Below are 25,719 nucleotides of genomic sequence, written 5' to 3'. Positions count from 1 at the left end.
AAGTGCCATGTAAAAGGAATTTTAGGCCTGCTCTTCCAACAGGACTGAATTCCAGTGCCCCTACCCACCCCCCAATACACAAACTGTATGCATCCTTTCAGTGGTTCATATTAGGCTGTGGAATTGCCATTGGTTCTCTGACTCACCAACATGTATTGCCTTTGAAATAATGTTGCTTTCTTTCCACTATTTGTTTTTCACAATTAGTAAGACAGACAAGGTTTTTTTGTTGTTGTTGTTGTCTTGTTTTTTCGCTGTCCCAGGTGGCATATAGGACCTTACTTCCCCAACTGGATTAGACCCATACCCCTTCCTTTGGGAGTGCAGAGTCTTAACCACTGGACCACCAGGGAAGTCCCCCAGACAAGGTCATTCTTAATCCCTCCTCTGACTTATCATGGCAACTGAAATGTTACTGTTATTCATTACTTCATATGAAAATGTAGTATTTCTGAGAAAACCTTCCTTCTTAGCATTTAACTAGTTTCCCAAATCAGGAAGCCTTCTATTAGAATTAAACAGAGCAGGTGGAGGGGGGGGGTGGTGATGAAGAATTGATACTTTTGAACTGTGGTGTTGGAGAAGACTCTTGAGAGTCCCTTGGACTGCAAGGAGATCCAACCCGTCCATCCTAAAGATCAGTCCTGGGTGTTCATTGGAAGGACTGATGCTAAAGCTGAACGATACTTTGGCCGCCTCATGCAAAGAGTTGACTCATCGGAAAAGACCCTGATGCTGGGAGGGGTTGGGGGCAGGAGGGGAAGGGACGACAGAGGATGAGATGGCTGGATGGCATCACCGACTTGATGGACGTGAGTTTGAGTGAACTCCGGGAGTTGGTGATGGACAGGGAGGCCTGGCGAGCTGCGATTCATGGGGTCGCAAAGAATCGGACACAACTGAGCGACTGAACTGAACTGCCTGAAACAGAGAACAAACAGATTTGTATAGGATTTTGAAAGTGAAGATAAGATGGGAGTAATGTGAGAAACAAGGTTTCATAGAAGGTTTTGGGTAGCCTAGAGACAGCACAGAGAAATTTGAATATACGTTGTTATTCAATTGCTCAGTCATATCCAACTCTTTGTGACGCAATGGACTGCAGCATACCATAATTCCCTGTCCTTCACTGTCTCCTAGAGTTTGCTCAAACTCTTGTCCATTGAGTCAGTGATGCCATCCAACAATCTCATCGTCTGTTGCCCCCTTCTCCTGTTTTCAGTCTTTCCCAGAATCAGGCAGGGTCTTTTCTAGTGAGTCAGCTCTTCACATCAGGCGCCCAAAGTATTGGACCTTCAGCTTCAGCATCAGTTCTTCCAATGAATACTCAAAATTGATTTCCTTTAGGATTGACTGGTTTGATCTTCTTGCTATCCAAGGGACTCTCAAGAGTCTTCTCCAGCACCGCAGTTTGAAAACATCAATTCTTTGATGCTCAGCCTTCTTTATGGTCCATCTCTCACATCCATATAGGACTACTGGAAAAACCATAGCTTTGACTAGATGGACCTTTGTCAGTAAAGTGATGTCACTGCTTTTTAATACACTGTCTAGGTTTGTCATAGCTTTTCTTTCAAGGAGCAAGCATCTTTTGATTTCATGGCTGCAGTCACTGTCCACAGCTATTTTGGAGCCCAAGAAAATAAAGTCTGTCACTGTTTCCATTTTTTCCTCATCTGTTTGCCATGAGATATGATCTCCTCCCTAACAAAGGAGAATACTTGAGTGCACAAGGGAAGGCACATGTGCTGAAGTTCCCTGAGTTTTTTGTTTGTAAACAATTTATTTAGTTTATTATACTTAGCTGGTTCACAGCTAAGTGTGCAGTAACATGTGAGGTATTCCTGGGTTATGCAGGAGCCGGTGGGTTACACAGCGCTGAGCTCTAAGTCCAAGGACAGAGCACCAAGGTTTCAGAGTCAGACCAGGCCAGAAACCCTGAGCCAAGGGTGGGCTAATGTCCAGACACTGACAGCTGCTTTCTTATCCCATCTGGGTATACTGAAAGGCATGTCTTCAACACTACATCATTTCACTGATATCAGGGAAACATATTAAAGAAATGGAACCCATGTCCTCATGCATCTCAGCTGTTGTTGCTTTGTAAGTCACATAATAGCATGAGTGCAAAATTTTTATAATATTCCAGTAACAGTGGGCCACAGAGTGGTAAAACATCTATGTTTCTCCCTCAGTGCTTCCTTGCCTGTTTTTACTCCCACCATAATTCCCGTCCTCTAGCCATATTCCCTGATGTTCAAAGTCTCACATATACAACAGAGTTTTCTCAGGTGACAACAGCTATTTCCAAAGCAGCATCTTGTGCAGAAAAATTTATGACATCAAGAAAGTGTCTCTGGTTAGCTTTCCTCTGTTAAAAGAGTCATCCACCCCTGGCTAATGTCTGATTCAAAGCATAATTTAGCAGGCAGATTGGGGAAGTGGAAAATGGCTAAAAACAGGAAACAAACTCCAAAAAGCTATAGTCTTTGGGGGCCAGGTAACAAGCTCACTTGAAGACTATAAAATTGTTGCTTACACATTATTAGAAACATATTAGAGTCCATGGCTGATAACCTGCAAACTGCTGGGTAAAACTCCTTGTCTTAGGGTGAGAGGGTCAGAGTCTAGCTCAAACCTCTAATCCCCACAAAAATGCTGAGTTGAAGGGGAGTCACACCACCTATAGCATTTCAAAGGCAAGAAGGACCTGTTAGAATGCAGAAGGTACACACAATAGTACACATTTAGTTTTAAAGAGCACCTTGAATTCCATTTATAACTTCTCTGAATTTATGTGTCAGGAACAGACTGAAGGACATTTTACTGGGATTTAGCTTTTTGGCAAAATAGAAACCTTGTTTATAGCTATGCTTCTATAAAAATGTTTTAAAGGAGTTAGTATTTCCAATTAAAATAATATTTTTCATGAATGATACATATCAATAACAAGGTAAACATCTTCATATCTAATGTAAGAGCAGAACCTCTTTACTAGCATCTTATTTAAATACAGCAAAAGAGTCAGTAGAGCTTACAAATGGTGGTGGGTTCTCTCACAGGGAATCAGGAAAATAGTAAAATAAGGCATGGCCTGTTTTTGTCACAGATCTGTGTTAAGCAGTATTGTTCTTTTTGGAAGGCACATGTCAGCAATCTTATTACCTAAATGTTTAAAATGTGGTTCTGAAGATAAGTGGAAACATTAATGCACTACCTGGCTGAAGCCAAAGATATATTTTTTAATTAATTAATTAATTATTGGCTGCCCTGGGTCTTAGTTGCTGCAACCGGGCTTTCTTTAGTTGCGGCGAGCAGGGGTTACTCTCTAGCTCTAGTGTGCGGACTTCCCATTGTGGTGGCTGCTCTTGTTGCAGAGAACAGGCTCTAGGTGCACAGGCTTCAGTAGTGGTGGAGCACGGGCTCGATAGTTGTGGCTCGTGGGTTCTAGAGCGTGGGCTCAGTAGTCGTGCTGCACAGGATTAGTTGCCACTCGGCATGTGGAATCCAGGAATCCGTGTCTCCTGCACTGGCAGCACTGAAACACAAGGGACATCTTGAAGCTGAAGATATTTTGAAGTTCATTCCAACTCACGGATTTATTATTCTACTACATGCAGAGAGCTGTCTCTTCCTTGAGAGTTGTTGTATGTCACCACTCAACCCACTTTTAGTCCTAGGCTACTTGTGTTCTACATCCCATCCCCTCATGCCTCCTCAGGAACCTTGCTTTGTCAATTACCACCCCGCTTTTTTTCCCTTGTAACTTCTGTCTCTGTCTCTCTCTTACTGCCTTTCCTTTCTGAACATGAACATGTTCTTCTATCTCAAACACACACGTCCCCCAAACTTTTTCCATCCTATATCCTCCTTTATCATCACTCTCTTACCCTCCTTCCTTTTCCATACAAGATTCCTTCACATTTTTAATAGAAAGCTTAAGTTCAGGGTCTCTCTTTCTTCACCTTTCTCTCAGGAGTAACTCTTCTTGCTAAAGGTCACCAGGGATTTCCTAAATGCAAGATCCAGTGGGGACATTTTAGTCCTTTCTTTCCTTGACTTGTCTCTAGCATCCATTATAACTCTGTCCTGTCTTGATTTCTGTGGCTTAATGGTCTCTTGGTACTTCTCCAGCTTCACAGGTAGCTCTTCCTCAGTCACCTCAACAATACCACTTTCTCCGTCCACCCCTCTAAGATGGTGTTGTCTCCTATCATCCACCGTCAGCCCTCTCCCCATCTCACTGTTACTCTCTGCAGGGAATTTCATTCATTCGTTTTATAACTTCAAGTACTACTTGGCTCTAAGTTATTCAGCCCAGTTCTCCTTGAAGATTCCGGATACATAAATATATAAACAGCTCACTAGCCAACTATGCTTGTATGTTTCCCCACTGTGACATTTAATTTTATTTCTTAACTAGATTATGGGTATTTTTGTAGATGTGACGAACATTTTTTCAACTACTTTATTGAGGTATGATTGAAATACAAAACAGTACATACATGGGATTTCCGTGGCAGTCCAGTGGTTAAGACTCCATGCTTCCATTGCAGGGGGCATGGGTTGGATCCCTGGTCAGAGAACTAGGATCCCACATGCCACACAGCGTGGCCAAAAAAAACCCCCCAAACCTCCAAACAAACAAAAAACAAACAAAACCAGTGCATTTTTAATGTATATAATTTGATGAATTTGTAGGTAAGTATATGTCTGTGATCAGATTGGCTTCAGCAATACATGAAGTGAACTTGCAGATGTTCAAGCTGGTTTTAGAAAAGGCAGAGGAACCAGAGGTCAAATTGCCAATATCCATTGGATCATCGAAAAAGCAAGAGAGTTCCAGAAAAACATCTATTTCTGCTTTATTGACTATGCCAAAGCCTTTGACTGTGTGGATCACAATAAACTGTGGAAAATTCTTCAAGAGATGGGAATACCGGACCACCTGACCTGCCTCTTGAGAAACCTATATGCAGGTCAGGAAGCAACAGTTAGAACTGGACATGGAACAACAGACTGGTTCCAAATAGGAAAAGGAGTACGTCAAGGCTGTATATTGTCACCCTGCTTGTTTAACTTATATGCAGAGAACTTTATGAGAAACACTGGGCTGGAAGAAGCACAAGCTGGAATCAAGATTGCCGGGAGAAATATCAATAACCTCAGATATGCAGATGATGCTACCCTAATGGCAGAAAGTGAAGAAGAACTAAAAAGCCTCTTGATGAAAGTGAAAGAGGAGAGTGAAAAAGTTGGCTTAAAGCTCAGCATTCAGAAAACTAAGATCATGGCACCTTGTCCCATCACTTCATGGGAAATAGATGGGGAAACAATGGAAACAGTGTCAGGCTTTATTTTTGGAGCTCCAAAATCACTGCAGATGGTGACTGCAGCCATGAAATTAAAAGACGCTTACTCCTTGGAAGGAAAGTTATGACCAAACTAGATAGCATATTCAAAAGCAGAGACATTACTTTGCCAACAAAGGTCCGTCTAGTCAAGTCTATGGTTTTTCCAGTGGTCATGTATGGATATGAGTTGGACTGTGAAGAAAGCTGAGCCCAAAGAATTGATGCTTTTGAACTGTGGTGTTGGAGAAGACTCTTGAGAGTCCCTTGGACTGCAAGGAGATCCAACCAGTCCATCCTAAAGGAGATCAGTCCTGGGTGTTCATTGGAAACTGATGCTGAAGCTTAAACTCCAGTCCTTTGGCCACCTCATGTGAAGAGTTGACTCATTGGAAAAGACTCTGATGCTGGGAGGGATTGGGGGCAGGAGAAGAAGGGGATGACAGAGGATGAGATGGCTGGATGGCATCACTGACTCGATGGACATGAGTTTAAGTGAACTTCGGGAGTTGGTGATGGACAGGGAGGCCTGGCGTGCTGCGATTCATGGGGTCACAAAGAGTCAGACATGACTGAGTGACTGAACTGAACTGATATGTCTGTGAAACTATCACTACAGTGTGTAGTGATATAAACATGCCCATTACATCTAAAAGGTTCCTCTTGCCTTCTTTATTATTATTAATTTTTTTCAAGTGTAAGAACAATTATAAGGTCTACCCTCTCAGTCCATTTTTAGGTATAAAATACAATATTGTTAACTATAGAGTCTATTCTGTACAATAGATCTCTAGGACTTATTTATCTTACATAACTAAAACTTTGTACCCTTAGATCAAAGGAGTACATGGTGCTCTTGTACCTTCATGCTTCCTTCCCTACCCAGCCCCTGGCAACCAATCTGAGTTTGCCTATTTTAGATTCTTCATATAAGTGATGTCACGATTTGTCCAGATGTGATTAACATTATGCAATCAGCTGTTTTAAAGTAAAGCAGTTTATAACATGAGTGGGCCTCATCCTCACCCAATCAGTTGAAGGCCTTAAATGCAAAAGTCTGAGGATTCGAAAAGAAATTAAAACCACTACAATATTGTAAAGTAATTAGCCTCCAATTAAAATAAAGTAATTAAAAAAAGACCCTGATGCTGGGAAAGATTGAGGGCAGGAGGAGAAGGGGAAGACAGAGGATGAGATGGTTGGATGGCATCACTGACTCGATGGACATGGGTTTGTGTGGATTCCAGGAGTTGGTGATGGACAGGGAGGCCTGGCGTGCTGCGGTTCATGGGGTCACAAAGACCTGGACACGACTGAGCAACTGAACTGAACTGAATTAAAAAAAAAAAAAAGAATTCTGCCTCCAAACTGCAGCATAGAAATTCTGCCCAAGTTTTCAGCCTTCAGACTCAAAACTGCTATATAACTCACCTGAATCACTAACCTGCCAGCTTGTCCTATGAATTTTAGACTTGCTAGCCTCTACAAATGCATGATCTAAGTCCTTAAAATCCTTTCTTCTTTCCCCATCCTTTCCTCCCTTCCACCTTTCTTTCTTTCTTCCTCCCTTCTTTCTCCCTCTCGCTGATTATAGGGATTCCTTGGTGGCTCAGATGGTAAACAATCTGCCTGTAGTACAGGAGAACTGGGTTCAATCCCTGGTTGAGAAGATGCCCTGGAGAAGGGAATGTTTACCCACTACAGTGTTCTTGCCTGGAGAATTCCATGGACAGAGGAGCCCAGCAGGAGCAGTCCATGGGGTCACAAAGAGTCGGATATGACTGAGCAACTAACACTCTAACTTTCACCTGATTCTAACTGTCACCTCAGTTATAATCCCAGAGCCCCACCTCATACAGTGGCTCAGAGAATTAAATTATTTAGTACCTAAGAGGTGCTTCAGAGAAGGCAATGGCACCCCACTCCAGTACTCTTGCCTGGAAAATCCCATGGATGGAGGAGCCTGGTGGGTTGCAGTCCATGGGGTCGCTAAGAGTCGGACACAGCTGAGCGACTTCACTTTCATTTTTCACTTTCATGCATTGGAGAAGGAAATGGCAACCCACTCCAGTGTTCTTGCCTGGAGAATCCCAGGGACGGGGGAGCCTGGTGGGCTGCCGTCTATGGGGTCACACAGAGTTGGATGCGACTTAGCAGCAGCAGCAAGAGGTGCTTAGCACAGAATTGCTCCCCTGAAATAGTAGCCAGGATTAACTGCTGTTCATTCCAGATTACTAATTAGTCATCTAATTAATTAGAAATGCAATGAGCTGTAGGGAGAAAGAGCTTTCTAGATAGAGGAAACATCATATTTGAAGTCCTGAGGTAGGAAGGAGATGCAGGTTTTTTGGGAGAATTGATAGGATGTGAAAGTGGCTAGAGCAGGCAGGGGTCAGATCATCTGGGGCCTTATAGACCATATGTAGGATTTAGGATTTTGTTTTCATCCTAAAAGCCATGAAAAACTTCTCGAGGGTTTTAAACAAGGGGATGACATGATCTCATTTGCCACAGTGGGAAAGAATAGTTTGAAGCAGGTGAGAGGAAATATGAAGAGATCAGGTGAGGGGAAAAAATAATGCTGCTGAGGACACTAACATCCACTGGGTGGATGATGGAGCCATTCATTAAGATAAGGAGGGACTTCCCTGGTGGTCCAGTGGTTAAGATTCCACGCTCCCAATGCAGAGGGCACAGGTTCAATTACTGATCAGGGAACTAAAATCCTTTGTGCCTCACAATGAGGCTCCCCCCACCAAAAAAAGCTGGGAAACATTGGAAGAGAATCAGGCTTGGGGAGAAGGGGATCACTTTTGAACATGTGCTATCTTGTAGTAACACTTAATATAATCTGTAAAAATACTGAATCATTCCACTGTACACTTGAAGCTAATATAGTATTATAAAAACTATACTTCAAAAAAATAAAAATAAAAATTTTTAATTTAGTCAGCCCTGCCTTCCCCCTCCCCATGAACAACTATATATGTAGTGACTAAGAGACCTCCAAACGGAGATAGATAGTTAAAGAAATTGAATATATGTGTCCAAAGCTTACAGATAAAATTTGATTTGATCTCTCTTGAATGTGCGGGGTCAAGGTGAAAAAGAAAATTCCCATTTAATTTAAAGTTAACAACTTCAGTTAGGGATGGAACAGTGATCACAAAATAAGTACATTTGGTAAGAGGAGAAAAACTTTCCTGTGACTTTGATTGAAGCACAAGGGACAATTAGCTTAGAAAGATCAGATTTCAAGCAAACATTTCAGCAAGTGACAACTTGCTGCTGTTGCTGCTAAGTCGCTTCAGTCGTGTCCAACTCTGCGCGACCCCATAGACAGCAGCCCACCAGGCTCCCTTGCCCCTGGGATTCTCCAAGCAAGAACACTGGAGTGGGTTGCCATTTCCTTCTCTAATGCATGAAAGTGAAAAGTGAAAGTAAAGCTTCTCAGTCGTGCCGACTCTTAGCAACGCCATGGACTGCAGCCCACCAGGCTCCTCTGTCCATGGGATTTTCCAGGCAAGAGTACTGGAGTGGGTTGCCATTACCTTCTCCTAAGTGACAACTTAGGCTTTGATAATTGTCAAATAAATAGCTCATCAACTTAAGGATTTTTTAATTACTCAAAGAAAGGGGGGAAAAGGACAGAGTTTCTGTGTCTAGTTTTGAATACTTTTCTGACGCAGGTCAGAACTATCAACCAAGACCTACTCATCTTTTCAAATCGAAAACCCCCACAGGCTTAGATTTTAAGTGGGTACTTGAGGTAAGTATAGTGCTTTGTGGGAGTCTAAAAGGTCACTGTTAATCTTGCTGAAACATTGCAAGTTAAATTAACAGTGGCTTGTATTTGCTGTGAAGCTTTAATTTTTTAGAGACTCTTCAGGCTTTGGATTAAGTCAGAGATTTTGAGACCAAAAGCCCCAGTTATGACAAGAGATATGGATTTAATATTTTAACAAATAGCAAGTTATATAAAGTATTATGTTCATAAGAGTGTCAGAAAAGATATTTTTACTGAAGGAAATGTCAAACATAGGGAGAAAAAGAACAGTGTAATGAATATCCATGTACCCACTCTCCAGCTTCAACTACCATCACTTGTCTGCTTATAAAAAGATATATTTTAAAAATAGTTGTTTTTTTTTGTTTTGTTTTGTTTTTTTCACAAAAGTAATACCTGTACCTTGATGAAATCCCAGGGCTATCAATAGTCTATCTGACGTTTTTGAACAATTCAGAAAAATGTATCTCCTTGCCTTGGCTGTAGGCAGCCCTGTGCCCAAGACGCAACACTAGGTGAAGAGTAGGAACTTGACCTTCGCTCTAACTCTCCTGCTAAGCTCCCTCTGGAGAATTCGACATGAGATTTGGACATGGCACACATGTCTTCTAACCTCCTTACTCTACAAAGTACATGTATATTTTACAGTGCTGTGTCATACTATACCCACTGATTTGTCATGCTCCTTTTCACTTACTATTTCATGAACACTTTTTTTGGTCACTATTGAATTCTAAAATTCACTTTTAATGACTGCAGAATATTACTCAATAACTTCCTAATTTATTTAACTCTAGCACTGGACACTTAGATTATTCCTTCCTTGGTGGCTCAGTGGTAAAGAATTTGCCTGCCAATGCAGGAGATGCAAGAATTCAATCTGTGGGTCAGGAAAATCTCCTGGAGAAGGAAATGGCAACCTATTCCAGTATTCTTGCCTGGGAAATCCCATGGACAGAGGAGCCTGACAGGCTACAGTCCACAGGATTACAAAGAGTTGGACATGACTAAGCGACTAAACAACAACAACAAAACAATATTATAAAAAGCATTTAATATAAAAATATACAGCCTTATGGATTTGTAACATAAATATTAGTGTATATCCATGAAAATCTCCCTAGAATAATTTTCAGAAGTGGCGTTTCTGGGACAAAGGGCAGGGCAAATCCCAAGATGAGCTCACTAAAAGGCAGTTTGGTAATAGGTACCCCTGAGCTCTTATGAACCAGCTCATACCCCATTACCAAGCATTTTCCCAAAAACTTGATAACATTAAATGTGATGATGAAAGATATGAATTCATATTTTTACAATTAAAAAACCCCAAGAGTTTGTCAGTTTGTTGCTTTATTTGGGTTTCTTTGAGTGGTGATAACATGAAAAAATGTTTTCATATTAGTCATTCTTTTTCCTGAATTTATCAGGAAGTTCATGTATTCATATGTATCATTTATCCTTTAGCACTTTTCTACTAGCGTATTTTCTGAAATCAGAAATTTATTTGGGTGAAAGTTGAATATATGTGTCATACTACCCACACATTACTGAAAGAATGAAAAGTATAAAAATTGTTAAGAAGCAATGCATACCATATTTAAAGAAATGTAAGTAATTATTTGACATATGGGTGCTGAATATTTTGAGGAACAAGATTATGTAAGGTTGAACCATGTGAAGTTGCCAACCCTCTGTGGTAGTGGCTCTCAAATTGTGGTCTGGGGATTGCAGGAAGTTCCCACTTCCATTTGGGAGGTTTACAAAGTCAAAACTACTTTCCTAAGAATACTAAGACATCATTTGCATGTTCATTCCCTTACAGATGTACAATGGAATTTTCTAGAGGCTGTATGATGTGTGATACTCTAACAAATTGAGTGCAGCAGCAGATGAAAATCCATCTGTCTTCTATTAAGCCAGGCATTGAAGAGATCTGCAAAACATAAAACAGTGTCACTCTTCTCATGAAATTTTTTTGGTTTGGGAAAATATACTTATTTTTCAGAAAAATGTCATCTATATTAACACATAATGGGTTTATTATTATTGCTAAATGATAATTTTTTCAGTTTTAATTTAGATTATGGTGAATGTCAATAGATGTAATCCACATAAACAAAAGCTCTTTAGGGCCCACAATTTTTAAGAATGTAAAGGGGTCTTGAGTTAAGAAGTTTGAGAATCTCTGCTTTGTGGCATTTGAACATAGTTGCCTTTTATTTCAAAGACAGAGCAACAAATGTGACATGTTTCCCTGAAAACCAAACGAAATTAATCATGCAGGTGACTGTTAAGGGTTTTATACCATCCTGAGTGTCAGAGACACTTCCATGTTCTTTAATAATTTATTTTTCCTGGGCCTAATGGCAGTACTGTAGAAGAGCAATAATAATGGAAAATTAGCTGATTAGAGATAACACATTCAGATTTTCACCACCAAAACAAAAAAGGCTGAAACACAACCATGTGTTCGTTCCTCTTCTTCCCTTTGTCCTAGCCAAAACTAAAAGACAGATTTATCTGCGACTATTAGTAGAAAGTCTTTCCTTCCTGAATTATACTACAAGAGATGTAATTTAAAGAGGAAAATGGATTCACTTTCTGCCCACTTGGGCTCTCTTGGGAGCACTGAGTCCCCAGGAGTTTCAAAGTCATTGCTCGTGTTTATTTAGAAATTAACATTGTAAGAAATGGGCAGGGACTAAATGAGAAATCTTTAAAACTTTATATCAAAGAACAAGAAAATAAATGAAAAGATATATCATGTTCCTGGGTTAGAAATGGAACGTTATTAAAAATGTCATTTATTCCAAATCACATTTTTGGTGAAATGCAATACCGATCAAAATGTGCATGCCCTCTGAACCAGGAATGTAGTATTTTTTGAATCCTAGGAATCCATGACATTAAGCTTGTTTTTATTTTCTACTACTGTGGTAACATGTTTTGTTTTTTTTCCTCTAGTACCTAGATGTCCATACTGAAAGTATTTTTGCATAGTTCGTGGTCTCTTCAGAATGCTGAATAACTAATGAACAAGGACCTCCTGACCTCAACATGCCTCCACTATCATTACTGTTCCTTGAACTTGGTGTTATCACCCAAAATGTTCTCAAGGAGACCGGAAGACTAGAATGTGGCAACAAAGGCGTCAAGAGAACTGACCAAACCAAGGATTCCGTAGCTGTAGTAGTGCTGTAAGGATTTTATGCTTGTGAATTTCAAACTAAGTGTTTGTTATTACCCATTTGGTTATTTGAGCAATTTCATTAGATTTGTGGATTAAGGGAGATACTCTGTTCTCTATAACACAAAAGCACAGACCACAAAGCACAGAACTTGGCATAATATTCTCTTGTGTGGAAATCATTAAAGGGTTTCAAGATGTGGAGAACTTGCCAGTTAGAGATTTGGAAGGCAGAAACTAATGAGAAATGTGAATAATTTTAATAAATGGATGAAAAAGGAAAGAAAATAATAAATGACAATCCTGATCATGTCTTGATTTGAGCCTATCATGAGGACAAGGTTGACAGACTTGAGATCTCTGTCTTAAAAAATAAATTCTGAAGTATAGCATATACACAGAAGAGTGCATGAATCATAAATGTACATCTCAGTGAATTTCACAAGTTGAAATCACCTGTATAACTATTGTCAGATCAAGAAAGAAAATGTTATCCACACTCCAGAAATTTCTCTTGCTCCCCTTTCTGGTTGCTACATTGCTCCCCCATCACACACACCAGGGACAACCACTATCCTCTTTTCTAACTGATTAGATTATCTTTGCCTGTTTCTGAATTCTAATCATGCAGTATGAACTCTGACTTCTTAGCCCACTATGATGTGTGTAGTATAATTCATATATATTGTTGTGTGTAGTTGCGGTTCTTTCATTCCCATTGTTGAGTAGTATTACACTATATAAGTGTGCTACATTATTCATTCATTCTACTGTAGGACATATGCATAGAACCCAGTTGTTTCTGCTCTATAGATGCTTAGTGCTGGATTTGCTTATGAGATACAAGTAAACTGTTTTTCAAGGTGGTTGTACCAATATAGACTCTCACCAGCTATGTATGAGTGTTCTAGTTGCTCCAAATCCTTATCCAACACTTGAATATTTCCTGTTTTCATTTTAGTTGTTTCTTACTGATTTATAGACATTCTTTATGTATTCTGCTGCTGCTGTTACTGCTAAGTCGCTTCAGTCGTGTCTAACTCTTAGCAACCCCATAGATGGCAGCCCACCAGGCTCCCTTGTCCCTGGGATTCTCCAGGCAAGAACACTGGAGTGGGTTGCCATTTCCTTCTCCAATGCATGAAAGTGAAAAATGAAAGTGAAGTCGCTCAGTCGTGTCCGACTCTTAGCAACCCCACGGACTGCAGCCTCCCAGGCTCCTCCGTCCATGGGATTTTCCAGGCAAGAGTACTGGAGTGGGGTGCCATTGCCTTCTCCTTATGTATTCTGAGTATGTGTCTATTTACATATTGAGGACATCTTTCACTCTGTGTTTTGGTCTTTTTCTAGTCTTATTGATGTCTTTTGATAAACAAAACTCAACAATTGTTTAATAGTATCCAGTTTATCTTCCCTTTCTTTATGATTAGTGTGTTTTTGTCCTGTTTAAGAAGTCATTGCCTATTCTAAGGTCATGAAGCTATTCTTTTATGTTTTCTTCTAGAAGTTTTATTCTTTTACTCCTGGCTTTTAAAATGTCTGAATTGGGAAAGTTGTGAAAATCAACATCTATCCAGATTGAACAGCTTTTTTTGAAGAGCCAGTCATAGAGTATTGTGATATCAAATCTGAGGTGGTTGAACAAGCGGTTCTCTACAGCAGGAATACTAGGGAAAACAATGACAGAACTCCCATTCTACTTTAACAGTGTCTCTTACTAAGTAGGCTATGTTGCAAGCCAATCTGAAATTGCTTTAATTGCCAAGGGACTGGGAAAAAAAAGCAGGGTGAGATTTTCCATACAGGAAAAAAAATTATCTGCAAATCATCTGAGATCATCTGAAGTAGAAACTGAAATTCTTTATCTCTTATGCTTAGAAATTATTGTCACACAAATAGGTCCTATCTTTTTCTCCACTAATACCTCTGAAACCATAACCTTGCTCTATCATTTACCCCATTCTCTTTTGTCAAGTTTTGGTCAGCTTTTCGTTTTCCCTTTCCATCTACAAGTAAGCTCAATCTCTCCAGTTCATCATACAATGAAAACCCTCAACATCTTTCCTCATACACTCTTTTCCTTCACTGCCAAAGTTCACAAAAAGTAGCCATGTTTGCTGCCTCTACTTTCTCACTTCCAATTACTCCTTAACCACTTGTCCCATCTTACCTATTGTTTCTATTGCTGTATGGAAACTGATCTTCTGTAGATTCACAAAACTAGTGTGTCCACTTTTGACTTCCCCCAAGCCTTACATTTCTTATTTCTGTTAATGGTACAGCGTCCTCTCAAGCACTCAGGTTGCCAATAACCACACCTCATGTCTGCAATACTTCTGTCATTTGGCCTCTCCCTTCTGTTCCTCCTGCCACTTTCTACATGATATTGGTACTTTTTAGTATTTTATTTATTTATTTTGGCTGCGTTGGGTCTTTGTTGCTGCACACAGGCTTTCTCTAGTTGAGACTAATGGGGGCCTCTCTGTTGTGGTGTGTGGGGCTCTCATTGCGGCGGCTTCTCTTGTGCAGTACAGGCTCTAGGTGTACGGGCTTCAGTGGTTGCAGCACACGGGCTCAGTAGTTGTGGCGCATGGACTTGGTTGAACCCATGTCCCCTGCATTGGCTTAGGTGAACCCATGCTGGCCTACCGGGGAAGTCTGATTTCGTTACTTCTTACCTAGCTATTTCAATAGTCTCCTACTTGTCCTCCTTGCTCTTAGTGTACCCTTAAGCAACTTATCCTGTATACAACTATAAACTTAATATCCTTAATTCAAAGTTCTAACCTTATCCTGTCCCAGTTTGAATGTCTTTAATAGTGTTCCTCACTGTCTTTAATCCCACCATAAACTGGATCAGATTCATCAATTTCTACTCACATATCATAGTAAGAACTATTTCACTTCATACTTTCTTCTGATTTTCTGATCTTTGTTGATCAATTCTGGATTTACCCTACTTCTGAATATTTAGAGTCTTCCCATTTTTCAAAATAAAAAGACAACGTCTTAATAAATATCTTTTCCAATCTTCTCTATCTGGCAAACTCCTCCTTATCCTTCAAAAACCAGCTCAAACATCATTTTTTGCTCAGTCTCTGTACACTGAGTTAATCACTCTTGATCTCTACTTCCAAAGCACATTGAACATACCTCTTATAAAACAGTCCCTAACCCATAGTACTGCAATTGTTTTTTCCTATGGCTTTCCCCCTTAGTTCTTACTTCCCCCAGAACAAGTGTGATAAAATTTAAATTTTGTATTCTGTGTCTAGCCTAATACCTTGCAGAGACACATCTATGATAAATGTCTAATGAAAGATTGAGTAAATCCATTTTTTATTGTCTCCAGTTGGAAGTAATTTTTCCTTATTAAATCTCCATAGCATTTTCTATGTACATCTCTTTTGTCCTTAAGACACACATTACTTTCTGCCTTGTGTAACTGCTATTTATTTAAATATCTTATATTCTCTATAGATGGTTATCACGTAAGGGGCAGAGACTCTGCCTTGTCATACCTGAGGACCTCATGGAAACTTGAGAGATCCTTACAAACCAAATATCCTTGACAAAGCCAGATTTAACATTTAAAATCAGGACATAGTGTGACACACCTCAAGAGCACAATGTTTCAAAACCAAAGCGCTATAGACAAGCCAAGGCAAACTTCTAAGAGACCTGGTTTGCCCCTGTGTTTAGAAACTGGTAGTACAGGTTTCTATAAATAAGGCAAATATTACTGCTTGGGGAAGCTGTTCACTTGTTTCTTCATCAATTTGTAAATCACTTTGTGGATAAGAAGAGGGATGGGTTTGGGTCAGTTACCATATCAGGGATTTTCACATGCCTTATCTCTAAATCACTATAACATTATGAGATGAGCATTATTATTTCTAAATTTACAAATAAGGAGAACAAGGCTCAGATTGGTTTGTTAGAAAGTGTTAGTCACTCAGTCATGTCTGACTCTTTGCGACCCAATGGATGGTAAAGCGAGGCTCCTCTGTCCATGGAATTCTCCAGACAAGGATACTGGAGTGGGTAGCCATTCTCTTCTCCAGGGGATCTTTCTGACCCAGGGATTGAACCTGGGTCTCCTGCATTGCAGGCAGATTCATTAAGGTCTCAGCCACCAGAATGCTTTAGTGATTTGAAATATTCAACATCATGGAACTGGTTGTTGACAGAACTAGGATTTGAAAGACAGTAGTATAAGGGACTGATGGTTAGATAGCATCACTGACTCAATGGACATGAACTTGAGCGAATTCCAGGAGATAGTGGAAGAAGGTGAAGACTGTACATGCTGTAGTGAAGTGAAAATCGCTCTAGTCGTGTTTGACTGTTTGCAACCCCATGAACTATACAGTCCATGGAATTCTCTAGGCCAGAATACTGGAGTCGGTAGCCTTTCCCTTCTCCAGGGGATCTTCCCAATCCAGGGATCGAACCCAGGTCTTCCACATTGCAGGCGGATTCTTTACCAGCTGAGCCACAAGGGAAGGCCTTCATGATGTAGTCCATGGAATCACAAAGAGTCAGACATGACTCAGCAACCGAACAACAACAATATACAGGAGTCTCAAGCGTAAGCTTTCTCCCACTTCATCATGTGATATACTCAGAAGGTTTCTAGAGAAACCACTGGAGAAATCCTTGAGTCTAGAGGAGCATAACCTTCCAGGACCAAGAATCAGGCTTCTTATCAGATTTTTATATGGAGGAACTCTTTGAGGGACAAAAACAAACTTGCCAAGTTTTATCTTTTTCTGAATTGTGGTATAATTGACATTAAATATTATATTAGTTTCAGATGGACAACATAATGATTTTATATTTGTATTTACTGCAAAATGGTCACTAAAATAAATCTAGTTAACACCCATCACCATACATAAAGAATATTTTTTCCTTGCAATAAGAATTTTTAAGATTTACTCTCTTAACAACTTTCAATATGCAATACAATATTAACTATATTTGCCATTCTGTACATTACATTCCCCTTACCTATTTATGTTATAACTAACTGGAAGTTTGTTTGACTTCCTTCATCCATTTTGCCCATCCTTCACTCCTTGCCCCTGACAACCACTAATCTGTTCTCTGTGAGTTTATAAGACTCCCCAAATAAAAGATTACACAGTATCTGTCTTTCTCTTAAAAAATTGTTTTTTTTTGAATTTGGTTGTGCCATTTGGCTGTGGCATGTGGTGATCTTAATTCCCAACCAGGGATCGAACCTGTGGCCCCTGCATAGAAAGCATGGTCTTAAACACTTTTGTTTCTGTTGAAGTATAGTTGATTTACATTATTGTATTAGTTTCAGATATATCAGCATAGTGATCTGGTCATTTTTTAAATTTTTTATTTATTTAGGCTGTGTTTTGTCTTCGTTGCTGCATGGGCTTTTCTCTAGTTGCAGTGAGTAGGGGCTCCCCTCTAGTTGTGATGCACAAGCTTCTCATTGCGGTGGTTTCTCTTGTTGCAGAGTACAGGCTCTAGGTGCGTAGGCTTCAGTAGTTGTGACACATGGGCTCAGGAGTTTCAGCTCCCGAGCCATAGCGCACAGGCTCAATAGTGGAGGCACATGGGCTTAGTTACTCCACAGCATGTGGTCTCTTCCCAGACCAGGGATTGAACCCATGTTCCCTGCACTGGCAGGAGGATTCTTTACCACTGAGCCACCAGGGGAACCTGTGATTTAGTATTTCTACAGATTATACTCCATTTAAAATTATTACAAGATATTGAATATAATTCCTTGTGGTATTTAATATATTCTTGATATTTTATACATAGTAGTTTCTAAATAGTTTAATTAATTAATTTTTGGTTGCACTGGATTTTCTTTGCTGTGCCCGGACTTCCTCTAGTTGCAGCAAACTGGGGCTATTCTTTGTTGCCGTGCGTGGGCTTCTCATTGCAGTGGACTTTCTTGTTGCAGAGCATGGGCTTCGGAGTGTGGACTCAGTAGTTGTGGTGCAGGGGTTTAGTTGCCCTGTGGCACGTGGAATCTTGGTTCCCCAACCATCGTAGTGGCTTCTCTTGCTGTGGAGCACGGGCTCTGGGTGTGCAGGCTTCAGTAGTTGTAGCATGTGGGCTCAGTAGTTGAGGCTCCCAGGCCCTAGAGCAGGCCCTTTCCTACTTCTCCTTCCATGGATGTCAGATTCTCAACTGCTGAACTACCAGACAAGTCCTCTTCCCAACTCTTAAATTTCTGTTTATAGTTAGGAAGGCATTATCTTCTTTTAAAAAAGGTAAAAAAAAAAAAATGTAATACACTTTACTCATATGGTTTAAAAAACAAAACGGTATCAAAAGGTATACACTGAAAAGTCCTGCTTGCATTACTGTCCTCGTGGGTATGTGTATTTATCTATATAGCTTCTCTTTTTATTAAAAAGTAGCACAGTATATACACTTTCCACACCTTACTTCTTAACTTAATGATATATCGTTTATATTATACTATCACTGCTTTTTTCTTCTTCTGTAGTTCCCTATCCATGGACATTTGGTGCTACAGACTTAAGTTTTTGTCCTCCCAAAATTCTTATGTTGAAACCTAATCCTCAATGCATTTGTATTTGGAGCTGGTATGTTTGGGAAGTGTTTAGGTCCTGAGGATGGATTAGTGCCCTTACTGAGGCTTTATGGTCTTATATCTACCAGATGCTCATCTCCCTTTATCACTCTTCTTTGCCAGTTTTCTGGCCATTCTTGTTTATTTTTTCCATATGAGCTTTAGAATCAGCCTTGCTAGCTCCCCTCCTCCCATTTCTTTTGTCCCTCCTAGAACCTTATTAGTATTTTTGGACATGTTAAATAACATTATTTTTATGATGTTGAATTTCTTAGCCAAAAATAAGGTGTGGTTTTCCATTTGCTCCTACTTCTGTGACCTTTAAGGTAGTTTTAAAATTTGAACATAGAATTTGAATTTGTTCACATTTGCTAGATTTGGAGAGGCAGAAGGTTGAAGTGAATACACTTCTTGGAGGGAGAATACAGATATATTTCATTTTATTGAGCTTTATTTCAATTTACATATATTGTGTTTTTTATCAATTGAAGGCTTGTGGCATCAAACAAGTGCACTGTTGCCATTTTTGCCACAGCATTTGCTCATTTCATGTCTCGGTGTCCCATTTTGGTATCCTTGCAATGCTTCAAACCTTCATTACATTTGTTATGGTGATCACATTTTATTTGTGATCTTTGATGTTAATACAACTCGCTGAAGGCATAAATGATGGGTTTCATTTAAAAATATATTTTTTAATTTATTTTTGGCTGTCCTGGGCCTTTGTTGCTGTGCAGGCTTTTCTCTAGTTGCGGCAAGTGGAGGGCGACTCTTCGTTGTGGTGCGTGGGCTCCTCATTGTGTTGGCTTCTCTCGTTGAGGAGTATGGGCTCCACAATGCCTGGACTTCAGTAGTTGTGCATGGGCTTGGTAGTATTGGTTCCCAGGCTCCAGAGCACAGGTTCAATAATTGTGGCACACGGGCTTAGTTGCTCTGCTGCATGTGGGATCATCCCAGATCAGAGATCAAACCTGTGTTTCCTGCATTGGAATGAGGATTATTTACCACTGAGCCACCAGGGAAGCCCGATGGGTAGCATTTTTTAGTAATAAAATATTTTTAAATTAAGGTATGTATTTTTAAGATACAATGCTTTGCACACTTCATAGACTACAGGATAGTGTAAATATAACTCATAGGCACTGAGAAACCAAAAAACTCACGTGATTTACTTTATTGTGATGGTCTGGAACCAAATCTACAATATCTCCAAGGTAGGCCTTGGACTACCACTGGTAGTCTTTGGGACAGTAAAGAAACTAGCTCGATAAAAAGAAAAAGAAGTCAACAGTGCCTGCTATATGCCAGGGATGATGCTAAGTATTTTCACATGCTATCATCCTTGTCCACAAGCCTGCTCAAACCCAGGGTTGGATAGGGCCTAGACACTCTGTAGGGTAATGTTCAGAGGAGTCTCAAGATGAAAGCAATATTTGAAGACGATCACAATGGAAGTCAGGCAAGATAGTCGGGGCAGACAGGAAAGGTTAAATTCAAAGAGGGCAATAAGACTCAGTCATCTTAAGGAAATATGGTAAAGAGTTGTTTGAGTTGAAGTCCTTACTTGTGAAGATAAAGGTTAAAATGCAAAAGAGGTTCCTTTCCAGGAGGACAAGCAATTTGCACTAAAGAATGAAGAAAGTTTGGCTTTGCAGACACTACCACCTCCCAGCCAGTCAACTCCACTGTTTTCTTTGATAACGCTGTGCGTGATAAGCCCTTGGACCATGTCTTTTTCAAGCTGTTTGTAGACCAAGTTGCAAAGACAGCAGAAAACTTTCATACTCTGAGCACTGGGGAGAAAGGACTTCATTAAAAAGGTTCCTGCTTTCACAGATTGTGAAAAGATTGTGAATGATTGTGCCAGGGTGGTGACTTCACACACTATAATGGCACTAATGGCAAATCCATCTGTGGGGAGAGATATGATGAGGAGACTTTCATCCCGAAGCACATGGGTCCCAGCATCTTCTCCATGGCAAATGCTGGATCCGACACAAACTGTTCCCAGTTTGCACTGTCAAGACTGAATGGTTGGATGGCAAAGCTGTGGTCTTTGGCAAGGCAGAAGAGGACATGAATATCGTGGAAGCCATGGAGTGCTATGGTCCGGGAATGGCAGAACCACCAAGAAGCTCTTTAATGCTGACTGTGGACAACTCGGCCTCCCCAGGTGGCACTAGTGGTAAAGAACTCACCAGCCAGTGCAGGAGACATAAGAGACGCAGGTTTGATCTCTGTGTTGGGAATATCCCCTGGAAGAGGGCATGGCAACCCACTCCAGTATTCTTGCCTGGAGAATCCCACGGACAGAGGAGCCTGGCGGGCTACCGTCCATGGAGTCACAAAGAGTCAGACACGACTGAAGTGACTTAACATGCATGCACGAATGAACAACTCCAATAAATGACTTGTGTTTTAGCTTCTGTACCATTCCTTCTGTAGCTCAGGAGTGTACCCCACCAACTTCATCTCTTCACTCCATCCTATAATCTCTGTGCTATTTGAAAATACTCAACATCTATTCATGTGCTGCAGCTTTTTGGGTTCTGTAGTTTCCTTATTTCCCTCCTAGTCTAGTTGGATTGCAGAATTAAGTTTAGGATTATGAAATAAAAAGTAAATTGGAAAAATGAAGATAAAGTTTTGAGCCTGGATTATTTACAAAAGGCGGTACCTTGCTAAAGATAAAAAAGTTGGGGAGGGGAAAAGCAAAATGAGTTTCATTTGAAGAGCTCGAGGGGAAGAGGGATACCTGAGTACTTCCTTCTAGATCTTGTGCACATGTGTACAGATGGCAGAAGGATGGAAAAATCAGTTTTTAGTACATGTGAAAAACTAAATATCTAAATTTAAATCAAGGTATGGGCTTCAGTTCTTTACTAAATAATACCTCGTGCTGTGTGCTAAGTCACTTCAGTAGTGTCCAACTCATTGAGACCCCATGGACTGTAGCCCTCCAGGTTCCTCTGTTCATGGGATTTTCCAGGCAAGAATATTGGAGTGGGTTGCCATGCCCACCTCCAGGGGATCTCCCCAGCTCAGGGATCAAACTCGCATTTCTTCTGTCTCCTGCATTGGCAGGCGGGTTCTTTACCACTAGCGCTACCCGGGAAGTCCCAAATAATACCTTACCCCAGCTATTAATTTTCTGCTGTTAGAGAGATGTGTTAGCCAGGGGAAAAGGCAGCTCTCACCTTTTCATCCTACTGAAAGCCTTCTCAATAGGTTAGGCAGGGGCATTTTTGAGTTTATGCCCTTAAATAATCTGTAGGTATTCTCTCACTCTTACTTGAAATTCTCAATTTCTCATTTTTTAGTTTTCCAACTCTTAAGGTTCAAGCATCTAATATTTTTTAAAAAGAATCAAATATGTTATAGCTTCTCTGGTGACTCAGTATATTCTTGCTAGGTCAAAGGACAGCTCTCTGGATAAAACCGGAGTTTGTGCTCTTACTCTGTCATCTTAGGTTTTTCTGGCCCAGAGTTGCAGAAATCCAGGGGCAGGGAAAGTACACCATGGAGTTAAGTCTACCCCACATGACCCACTCTGTAGGCTAGTCAGATGGGGTTATTTTAAGCATAGGTAAGTCTAGATTTGCCTAAGTATGGTGATTTTTATTTGCAGGATGGGTAGGTGATGGAGAATAAAGGGAATGTAAATACCCAGATCCCACATAAGGCCTTTCTTTGATTCAAGTCTTGCTTTAAACAGGAGTGCTTACAAAATCTGGTCTCTTTCCTCCACACACTTTATGATGGGGCTTTTAAACTGTGTTGCACTCTATATTACATATTCTTAAAGGCCCACTGTTAATAACTGGTTTGGAATTAGGGAGCTGTCCCAAGCTTCCTTAGATTGCAAACTTGGTATGTTCTTACTAAGAGAAAGGAGAAAGCAAGGGGCGGCTGGACAGGCTACTCCGTTCCTATCTTGTACCTTGTCCATTTCCTGAACTGTGTAGGTGCTGCTTCCGACTGAGGCTGGAGTGGGGATATGTTAGGGAGGAGGAGAGAGGTAATTGTGTTAGGATTAAGACCACTGTCCCCACCAGCTTTACTGAAAGATAACTGATGTATAACATTAAGTTTAAGGCACACAACATGATGATTTGACATAAGCTTATATTGCAAAGTGTTTTCCACAGTAAGTTTAGTTAACACATCCATCACCTTACAGTTACCATTTTTTTTCCTGCCTTGAGAACTTTTAAGATTTATTCTCTTAGTAAGTTTCAACTATACAGTACAGAATTAACCATAGTCACAATTCTGTACATGAGATCCCCAGAACTCATCTATCTTATAACTGAAGGATGCACACTTTGACCACCTTTACCCATTCTTCTCTAATTCACCACACCCCTGCCCCTCAGTACACCCCTGGCAATTGCAAATCTACTCTATTTCTAAGAGTTTGGTATTTATGTATGTATTTGTTTGGCTACACTGGGTCTTAGTTGCAGCCTGTGGGATCTAGTTTCCTGATCAGGGATTGAACCTGGGCCCCCTGTGTTGAGTCTTAGCCAAGGGACCACCAGGGAAGTCCCTGAGTTTGGTTATTTTAGATTCCAAATATTAAGTGAGATTATACAGAGTTTGTCTTTATCTGACTTATTTCACTTAGCATAATGCTCTCAAGGTTAGCATAAAGTCCTCAAGGTTGAGCTCTTAATTTATGTTCCGAAAGTGAGATGAGGATATCAGCTTGGTATCTTGAACAGTAACTGACACAAATGTATGCAATAATGGTCAAATGGACTCTTGGAGAACAAAAGCTTGGTGAGTTAGGTCTAGAATTTTATCAATTCTTTGTTTCATGGTTTCCTTCAGGTGCAGTAAACTTTTAACTTCTGCTTTGGAACTCAGGGCTTCCCTGCTGGCTCAGCTGGTAAAGAATCTGCCTGCAAGACGGGAGACCTGGGTTTGATTCCTGGGTTGGGAAGATCTTCTGAAGAAGGGAAAGGCTACCCATTCCAGTATTCTGGTCTGGAGAATTCCATGGATTGTATAGTTCATGGGGTTGCAAAGAATCACACATGTCTGAGTGACTTTCACTTTTCACCTACACTTTTTTTGGGACCTCTAGCTGCCTTAACAGGAAAGGAGAGGACAAAGACTCCAGAAATCTTCCACACGTTTGTCCACCTGTTGTGCCAGGCTTTCACTACTAAAAGAAAAACAGCATGGAGGAAAAGGTGGTCAGATATGTCTGAGAAGCAGCATGGTATAGCAGAAATAAAACATGAATTTGGGGAGACGGACTAAATGAAGGAAAAATTCCAATTATTCTATTTTCTACCTGTGTATTACTTATCTAGAGTCTGCATTTCCCTCCTTTGTAAAATGGGGATGACACCTACCTTTGCAGAAATTAAATGAGAAAAATCTACAGGAAAGCATTTAGTGGCTGCTGGATAAATGCATGGTAAGTGAAGTTCAATTCATGCTAATAGCCAGGATTTAAATTTCCATGCTTCAGAAGACATTTGAATAGATGATTCTTTACATGTTAATTTCAGCAGGTATAAGTCACTAGTTATACATAATCATATTTTAACAACATTTTAGTACAGAAAATGTCAACATATACAGACGTAGAAAAGAATACAAAGAACACCCTGTATCCATCATCTAGCTTTTGCAGTTAAGCTGAGCACCGAAGAATTGATGCTTTTGAACTGTGGTGTTGGAGAAGACTCTTGAGAGTCCCTTGGACTGCAAGGGGATCCAACCAGTCCATTCTGAAGGAGATCAGCCCTGGGTATTCTTTGGAAGGAATGATGCTAAAGCTGAAACTCCAGTACTTTGGCCACCTCATGGGAAGAGTTGACTCATTGGAAAAGACTCTGATGCTGGGAGGGATTGGGGGCAGGAGGAGAAGGGGACGACAGAGGATGAGATGGCTGGATGGCATCACCGACTCAATGGACGTGAGTTTGAGTGAACTCCAGGAGATGGTGATGGACAGGGAGGCCTGGCGTGCTGTGATTCATGGGATTGCAAAGAGTCGGACACGACTGAGTGACTGAACTGAACTGAGACCACTATCCGGAGAAGGCAATGGCACCCTACTCCAGTACTCTTGCCTGGAAAATCCCATAGACAGAGGAGCCTGGTGGGCTGCAGTCCATGGGGTCGCTAGGAGTCAGACACAACTGAGCGACTTCACTTTCACTTTTCACTTTCATACACTGGAGAAGGAAATGGCAACCCACTCCAGTGTTCTTGCCTGGAGAATCCCAGGGACGGGGGAGCCTGGTGGGCTGCTGTCTATGGGGTTGCACAGAGTCCGACATGACTGAAGCGACTTAGCAGCAGCAGCAGCAGCAGCAGCACCACTACTTATAGTCCATCGAGTGAATGAGTTTAGACCTGCATTTATATGCCTCTTATTTCAACTCTAGAGACAGAATGGTTGTCAGGTTGATTTTTCTCTCCCTTGTTCATTGCAACAAAAATTCGGAACGATGGACTAAAGGGTTTGAACCAACAGAAAAGTTACAGCTCAGTTACAGTTTAAGTAGACAGATCTTTTATTAAACAGGTACTCCCAAGACATGGGAACAAGCCAGCCCCAAAGGAGTTATAAAGATCCCTCTTGGCATCACCCTTTTCTTACTTCCTGTCTCCTCCTTTTGGTTGTGCCCTGTGCAAAATAGGTCTTATACCTGCCACCAGTCAAGAAAGGGAATGCAAATGGACATATGCTAAAGGCCAATTGACAGTTGCAAGCTACATAACAACAGGCTTTGTTGTTCACATCTTCCCATAATTCAGTCAGAGGGATTGGGGGCAGGAGGAG

General features: G+C 40.6%; 1 pseudogene; it reads left to right on the top strand.

Moving 5' to 3' along the window:
- The first annotated feature begins 12,195 nt into the window (after positions 1–12,195).
- LOC102412915 lies at positions 12,196–21,118 on the top strand (annotated as a pseudogene).
- The last annotated feature ends 4,601 nt before the right edge of the window (positions 21,119–25,719 follow it).

The sequence above is a fragment of the Bubalus bubalis genome, chromosome 11, assembly GCF_019923935.1.
Source record: "Bubalus bubalis isolate 160015118507 breed Murrah chromosome 11, NDDB_SH_1, whole genome shotgun sequence".
In the NCBI taxonomy this organism is placed as follows: domain Eukaryota; kingdom Metazoa; phylum Chordata; class Mammalia; order Artiodactyla; family Bovidae; genus Bubalus; species Bubalus bubalis.
Note: the sequence above shows the minus strand (reverse complement) of the source record. Positions and strands in the feature narration are given on the sequence as shown.